The sequence below is a fragment of the Grammomys surdaster genome, unplaced genomic scaffold (genome assembly GCF_004785775.1).
Source record: "Grammomys surdaster isolate TR1022 unplaced genomic scaffold, NIH_TR_1.0 267, whole genome shotgun sequence".
NCBI classification, from domain to species: Eukaryota; Metazoa; Chordata; class Mammalia; order Rodentia; family Muridae; genus Grammomys; species Grammomys surdaster.
In genome coordinates this window covers 4,083,612-4,091,884 of record NW_021604708.1, presented here as the reverse complement: position 1 = coordinate 4,091,884, position 8,273 = coordinate 4,083,612, and the positions used below count along the sequence as shown (strand labels likewise).

At 42.5% G+C, this 8,273-nt stretch overlaps 1 non-coding gene across 1 annotated transcript; it reads right to left on the bottom strand.

The window, feature by feature from the left end:
- Positions 1-2,939: 2,939 nt before the first annotated feature.
- On the bottom strand, positions 2,940-3,021 carry Trnas-gcu. Its single transcript has one exon. It is a non-coding gene; the product is annotated as a tRNA-Ser (tRNA).
- Positions 3,022-8,273: the final 5,252 nt, after the last annotated feature.

Below are 8,273 nucleotides of genomic sequence, written 5' to 3'. Positions count from 1 at the left end.
CCCCAGGTGTCTCAGTTCAGCTCTCAAGTCTGTTCTGTGGCTCTGATCCATCAGTAGTGGCCTGATTACAATAAACTTTTCTGCATTGATCTGGTGTTTGAGTTGTGTTAGATCTAAGTGGACCCCACAATATTAGGAAGGTAGAGAACCACTATACTAGCCCCTTGTATAATCTCACAGATTGGGGTTAGACAGCTTTAAGTACTTCCAAGAATAAAATCCACTGGACATGATAGCCTTGAGAGGACTGAGTTAGCCAGAGCCAGGTTGACTCCATGACAGGCTGCAAATTGGAAGTTTGGTAGACTAGGCCTAAGTTTCTGTTTCTCAGAACTGAGAACCTGGATCCAGCAACCTGTGGTCAGCCAGCAACAGCCTTGGGCAGCCAATCCGAAGACACCTTGTCATCTGGCCTGAAGCAAGAATAGGTAGCTAGAATGAGTAAGTAAGTTACCACCCTGGGAAGTCTCCAGAGCCTAACCAATCATAGAATCAATCAGGCACTTAGAGACAGCTGATTGATCAAGGTAAAAGGGGACATACCCCTCCCTGGAATTCCCCTAACTGACAATAAAAGCTGGGCCTTTGAGTCCACCAGGGGTCTCCATTCTCAAATAGGGAGACCTCTGCATCCAGGAATTTCTGCTGAATAAACACTCTTTGCTGTTCCATACTATTTGAGTCTGGGGTATCATTCTTTGGTGAATTATGGACCCTTACAGCCTGTTACTTCCTAAGTTAGGTCATGAGTGAAAGTGATTGTTGTCCCTCTCTCTGTGTTTTACAGCTTGCTTGCTCTTATGAAACAAGCCACTACATTGTAAGCTGCACAGAACTCAAATGAGCATCAATGGGGGTGGCCTCCAGACCACAGCTGTCTAGAATACCCAACATCCTGTCAAAAACCGGGTCAGTGATTACGACAAAGCCAACCCTTCTGTGCTCCAGCCATAACACAGCTAACACTTCTGCTGGTGTCTCAGGTGTAGCTTTGTGCGGGGAGCTGAGACATTAACGGACAGCTAGGCTACTCTGTTTTTACCATTCTGGTCGTCAGAAATTGGGAGACAATAAATATTTTAAACAGTGAGGTTCTAGTTATGTAAATTATGGAGATGGATAAGCATTAATATTTAAGAATGATAAATTGATGATAAGAAAATGTAAAGATCTGAGTGGTGGTGGTGGTGGTGGTGGTGGCTGCGATGGTGGCGCACGCCTTTAATGTCAGCACCCAGGAGGCAGAGGCAGGCAAATCTCTGAGTTAAGGTCAGCCTGGTCTACAAAACCCCAAGGTTCGATAATGAAACCCTGTCTCAAAAAAAAAAAAAAAAAAAGCCAAAAAGAAACTGTAAATAAATGAGGAAAGTTTAAGTTGGGTTAGTGGCTAGCTTCGAGGAGTATCTAGATGCCTTTGTGATGGTTAGCCAGGTGCTTGCCTTGAGACTGCTTAATCTCTGTTTGTAAACTGTTTGGCCTGTGTAGTGTTTTAAAACCAAAACATAAAAAGAAAAGTCTGCTGTGTGTGATCACACTCATCTTTAAGCTGGAGGCAGAGGTAAGCCCAAGGCCAAGTTGTTCTACCACAGTGAATGCCAGGACTGCAGGGGCTATGTAGAGAGATCTAATCTCAGAACAACAACCAACCAACCAAACAACAACAACAACAACAACAACAACAACAACAACAAAATCTCTAAAAATTAAATATAAGCCTATTTTGTAAAACAGGAATTTCATAAATGCAAAGAAATAGACGTTCTGAGATAATTACATGGCTATTTTATATTAGCATAAATTTTAGTGTATTTTTTTAAAGTTTATGATTAATAATTTTGCAGTTAGTAGTTTTTTAAAATGATGTTTGTTTGTTTTTTGAAAATTTCATACATGCATACAATGTATCTTGATCCCACTCCCCCATCTAAATTTCCTCAGAAATATCCCCTCCTCTCCCATACTTGTGCTTTCCATCTTCATGATTTCTTAAAAAAAATATTTATTTACCCTTTGATTTAATTTATTCCCTATATACACATGGTTGTGGCTCATCCACTGGGGAATGGGCAACGTAGTGGCCACTCCCATCCAAAAAATTGTGACTCTCCCCGGGCAGTCAGTCATCAGCTGGGGCTGCAGCCTCTGTGGTCCCCTCCCCAATCTGTGCTGGTATTTTTAGGTGCTTTGATCTTGCGCAGGTAACCACAGCTGGTGAGCATCCATACTGTGACCAGGAGACTCTGTTTCAAGGCAGCGTCTCCCCCAACTTATCTGTTTTTACATTCTTTTTGATTGTTCTAACAAGATGTTTTCTCAGCCTGGAGTAAGGGGAGTTAGTAATCCTAAAGACTGATAAATTGATAGTAAATGAAAGCATGATTAGAAAATGGAATTTGCAAGATTCTAACCATTCTTAGTAGATCCAAAATACACGTGAAAACATAGACTATGTTTCACTATGTACAAAGTATATTAGCAGTAATGATTCCAGTCTGCTGTGATGGTTCTCGTGTGTGTGTGTTTTCAGTGTTCATGGTAGTGTTGATTTTAAGAAGAAGGACTGGTATATACATGTGAATGAAAATGCCAAAATGAATGTAAAGAGTAAAAAACTGCAGCTTCATCTGGATCCTTTTTCTTTTTCTTTCTTTTCTCTCTATTCTCGCCTTAATTTGTTAGTTTTTCTTACAGTGGCCAAGAAGGAATTCACCAAGAGAAGCTGCACTAAATCGATCAAGCCAGGCAGGCACTTCACTCACACCCGAGCAACAGGCGGCACCAAGTCAACAACAGTGGTTGTAAGCCAAACAGAGCTTAGTAAGGTTAGTAAGTATCGGCCTGGACTAAGCAAACTGGGTTCATAGTTATGTATAAATCTCTATCTAGACTTGAATTTACAACTACATATAGATCTTCGTTTTTAAATAAAAGACCCAAATCGACGAGGATGGGATTCGAACCCACGCGTGCAGAGCACAATGGATTAGCAGTCCATCGCCTTAACCACTCGGCCACCTCGTCAGGACATATTAAGAGCGCCAGGTGGCTGGGCCAGATTTTAAGGTGCCTGGCCACAATGTAGCGCTCACTGGGGGCTGTCTTGGACACAGGGCTTGTGAATAGAGATCTAGAAAGGAAGAAAATGTGAGGGTCGAAAAACCCCAACAGCAGCTGCAACACAAAAGGAACTGGGATGTGCGTGCTTTGGCTGCCTTCAGAAAAGTAGTCATCTGCATAGGAACGTCGGGAAGGAGCATCCTGGGCGGTCCCTCCCAGTAGAGGTTGGGGGATGTGGCGGTGCGGGAGACGGTGGTGGGCGTGGCAAGGGGCGTGACAGAGGTGGGCCTGGCCTCGCTGGCCGACAGCGCCCCCTGGAGCCTATGACGCGTGCCGGTTTCCATCCGGGTGACTCTCCGCACATCTCCCGGGAGCTAGTTCCCGGGAGATAGTGGTCGCTGGATCAGAGTAGATAGCACTCAGGATCCGCTCTATTTTCTGTTTACTAGGACTTGATCCTTGGCCATCGGCACTAGAGGGACCTTGATTTCTGGCTTGTCTAGCCCGCATTTGATTTTCCAAGGAACGTGGTGCTTGAGAAAGCATGAACACACACATGCACACACACACACACACACACACACACACGCACGCACGCGTGAAGAGAGGAACAGGCAGAGGAGGGAGACGAAAGGAGGGAGAGGGAGGATAATTCTGGAAAGGAAAGAGGTGGAAATTACTACTTCAGATGTTTTTGTTTGTGATAGGAAATGAATAATGAATAGAAATAGACAAACATAAATAGGAATTACTGACTAATCCAGCCTTAAATGTCCCCTTGAAAATGAGTTAAAAGCAAAATGTTATTTTGCATTGCTTTTTGTTTTGTTGAGACAGGATGTAGCCTGGGCAGAACTCAAACTCGTGACAGCCCCGTGCTTCAGGCTTCCCAGTGCTGGAGCCACAGAACTCCCTCTGTGTTTCCTTCCTTCCTTCCTTCCTTCCTTCCTTCCTTCCTTCCTTCCTTCCTTGCTTCCTCCCTCTCTTTCTCCCTCAGTCCCACTATCCCTCCTTTCCTTCCTCCCTCCCTCCTTTCTAACATTTATTTATATTTATTTATTCATTTTTTTATTTTTATGAGTGTAAATGTGGGGGGTATACATGCATGTGCGTGTGGATACCTGAGAAGGCAAAAAAAAAAAAAAAAAAGGGTGTGGGATCCTCTGGAGCTGGAGTTACCGGTTGTTATGCCACAAGACATGGGTGCTGTGAACTGCACTTAAGTCCTATCGAAAAGCAAGAAGGCTTTTATCACATAGGATGACTTTTCTAACATCGGAAAGCAAGTTTTCTAAGGAAGAGAATGGAGATTTCAGAGGAAAGCACCAAGCAAAGGTGAACAGGAAATTATGTCTATAGGTCAGGGTCAGAAGAGGTAAATTAGTAGCTGATCACCCCTATCCTTAAACCTGAAAACGGAAGGAACGGGTCAGAAAGACTTCTCACCGAGTCCTGACAAATCAGTCACCGCTGAACATTAGGGGATGGGGTCGGGGGAGCGGGGAGGAACCGGTGCCTGTGTTCAGTCAGAATTCTTTTCCTTAAGGGTGCACCAACATCTTTGTGCTTGTTTTTGTGAATTTAAGAATCACAAAGAATAGTTGTTTTCTTTTTCCCTTGAAGAGCCTTTACGTTGTGGCTTTGTTGCATGACCCCTTGGTTCCACAGTCCTGCCCCAGCTCAGCAGGGTCCCAGGGTCCTGCTCTCTGGGTTCAGTCTTAGTGATTTGTTTTGCACGAAGAAGAACCTATTCTCTGCTCTCTTCCAACAAGTAATTTTCTTCGTGGAGCGTTCTTGACCTTTCTCCCTTTTTCTTAGCTCCTTTTCTTATACTTTGCTTCTCACTTTAAATGTAAATTTAAAAATTCTGAACAAAGCTAACTAATTGCACGTTCTAAACTTTCAGTTGCTTCAAAATATGTGTAAGTGGTCTTATTTTCCGTTAGTAGCGGCAAAGATTTTCACTATTTGGAGTTAAAATAATTTATTAATTTATAGACAGGGTCTTTCTGGCCTGTAACTTGTGATCAGCCAGCCTAGAGCTGGGATTACAGGCGTGTACTTCTTCATTTGTTCCCATTTCTGTGTTTGTTTATGTGTGTGAAGCTGCACTTATGTTGGCATTCATAAGGCGACTAGAGGACAACTTCGGTGTTGTTCCTTAGGAACAGTCCACCTTTGTTTTAGAGATAGGGTCTTTTTGCACTGGGACTTGGAACTTGCTAAGCAGGGTAGGCTGCAGTGACCTTCAGGTCCACCTGTCTCTCCCCACGCCCCCAGCACTGGGATTTCAAGCACATGTTGTATGCTTTACAAAAACAAAACGCATTAAAGCAACAACAACAACCGAAAGGAAGGGCTCTGGACTCTACTCAGGCCCTAAAGCTTAAACCCTTTACTAATGGAGCCATCTTGCCAGCTGATCTCCATCACACTTTTTGTTGTTATTCAATGAGCTGCTATCTGCCCCTTCTTCCACTGAGACCAGATGCAGAAGCTATGTGATGTTGGTTGGGGCTGGACTTCCCACAACCCGTTGATCTCTGCCTTGCTTTTGTTTTGTTTTTCTTTGTTTTGTGATTGCTCCCATTTGCTGTAAAGATAATTTCTTCATCAAAGAAGCTTCTTCAATTTACCTGCACTGACCTGTGAGTATAAAGATAAGATTTATTTATTTATTTATTTATTTACTTTGCATCCCAATTGCAGTCCCCAAGTCCCACCCTCACACATCCCTCCTCCTATTACCCCTCCCTTTAAGCCCCCCTTGGATATTACCCTGCCCTGGGACATCAAGTTGTGGCAGGACTAAGGGCATCTTCTCCCACTGAGGCCCCACTAGGCAGTCAAGGTAGGGAAAGGGGATCCAATGGCAGGCAACAGAGTCAAGACTGCCCCCTACCCCCACCCTAGCCCCCTGGTCCGATTGTTAGAGAGGATAAGATTTTTAATGTAGTGACAGATTATGTTGATCTAACAAAGTGGTTCTAGTGGATTCTTTTCTAAGGTCCACACCTCAGTATTCCCTGGCAAGCTGGCTATGTATATAGCACCAGTCATGATTTCCCTCCTTGTTGACTGGGAATTAATTCTAATTAGGTATCTGTTGGTGGCCACTGAGAGTGAGTGTCATTTATTGCACCTTTATGCATATTGTAGCTATAGTTTTATGTCAACGTGGCATCAAGTAAAGTCATCTGAAAGGAGGGAACCTCAATTGAGAAAATGCCTCCATAAGATCCAGCTGTAGGACATTTTCTTTTAATGATTGATGAAGGAGGGCTGGATCCACTGTGGGTGGTGCCATTCCTGGGCTGGTGGACCTGGGTTCTATAAGAAAGCAGACTGAGTAAGGATTGAGGAGCAAGCCAGTAAGCAGCACCCATCCATGGCCTCTGCATCAGCTCCTGCCTCCAGGTTCCTGCCCTGCAGTTCTGGTCCTCATCCTTTTGTGATGAACAATTGTATGGAACTGTGATTGAAATAAGTCTTTTCCTCCACAAGTTGCTTCTGACCACGGTGTTTCATCACAGTGATAGTAACTTTTAAGACACTAAGTGGATACTGGTGGTGGTCCCTTCTCAAGGAAGAACAGATTTACAGTTTCTAGAAAAGAGGATGGGGCAAGTGTTTTGCAAAAGCAGATGTCAGCAGTTTAATTTAACTATGTTGTTTTAGGTTAGAGTTCTTGTGTCTGTTTTCTTATTCCTATGTAACCTAATATTTTCTAAATATGATTCTTAGGAATTTCATCCTATTTCTATTCTGACTAAAAACTTGCTGATATTCTTCTCCTTATCAGTAACTGCAGATACTTAGCATGTGTCTAAGTTCTAGAATAGACATCTTTCTCACACTTCTTTACTCATCAGAATGCCTCAGATCTATGGTAATGGCAATATTTTCCTTGTACAGGCCAGGCTTGGAATTGGCAAAGCTGTTCTTCTGGTCTGAGAAGGAATGTTTGGCAGTTTGTGCAAGTTTGAGTATTTACAAATGATTGACTAGTGTGTTCAAAATCTTATCAACTACTGTAGGTTCCTCTTCCTGGATGTCTATAGCTGCAGACTAACCACAGAAACTTCTTACTTTTTCTACAGAGTCTAGCTATCCCTTCCTCCTGCCCTGTACATAAAAATATGCTTAGGTTTCAAGTTGCTGTACAGTTTATGCTACTCAACAGAGTGCTCACAACCCACCTAATATCAGCTATTCTGTCTGTGAGTCTGTGTGTCTGTCCTTTATCCCAATGATGCCCTCAGTCAGGTTTCTAGGACCATGGTGTGCAGGAGGTGACAGAAGAGTGTCAGATAACCTAGAACTGGAGTTAAAGATGTTTGTGAGGCTGAGAATCAAACTTGGGTCCTCTGAAAGAGCAGCCTCTGCTTTAAACTACTGAACCATCTCTCCAGCCTGTGATACTAAACCTTAACCACATGGTTTATGAATATATTCTTCCAACCACTAGATATGTTGATTTTTCATTGTTTCTTTTTATTATATTTATATATTTACTGAGAGATGGTCTTGCTAGATAACTCAGGCTGGCCTCAAACTTGTAAGTTTTTTATCTTAGCCTCCAAATGATACAAGTGTATATTACCAAGGCCAGCTCTTTTGAAATATGAATACAAAATGGAATGGCTAACTCCAGTCATTAATGGAGGCATTATCTAACATACTTTCCAATTTTTTTCTGTAGTAGGAATACTTAAAATCTACTAAGCATTGTCAAGAATACAGTGAGTTATGGGGCTAGAACAATGGCTTAGGGGTTAGGAAAATTTACTGCTTTTCCATGAAATCCACATTCAGCTTTTAATACACATGTAGCAGCTGTCAATCATCTGTACCTCCAGTTCCAGGGGATCCAATGCCCTCTTCTGACTTCTGTTGGTTGCAGAAATGCACATCGACCACATACATACATGCCAGTAAAACAATCATACACATAAATTATATATATTTTAAGTATATATAAATTATATACACGCAAATATATATGTAATACATGATTATTAATGATAGCAATCACAGTCACAGTGTTGCTTAATTGATGTCTTGAGTACATTTCTTTTGTCTAATAATTTTTTCCTTGTTTTTGAGGTTGAACTCATACTCTTCCTTCTGGATTCTCAGCAAGCTCTGTACCGTTGACATATGACCAAGTCCTTTGACCAGTATCTCCCAAAACCTGTGAGTCTCCAGGCTTCCTG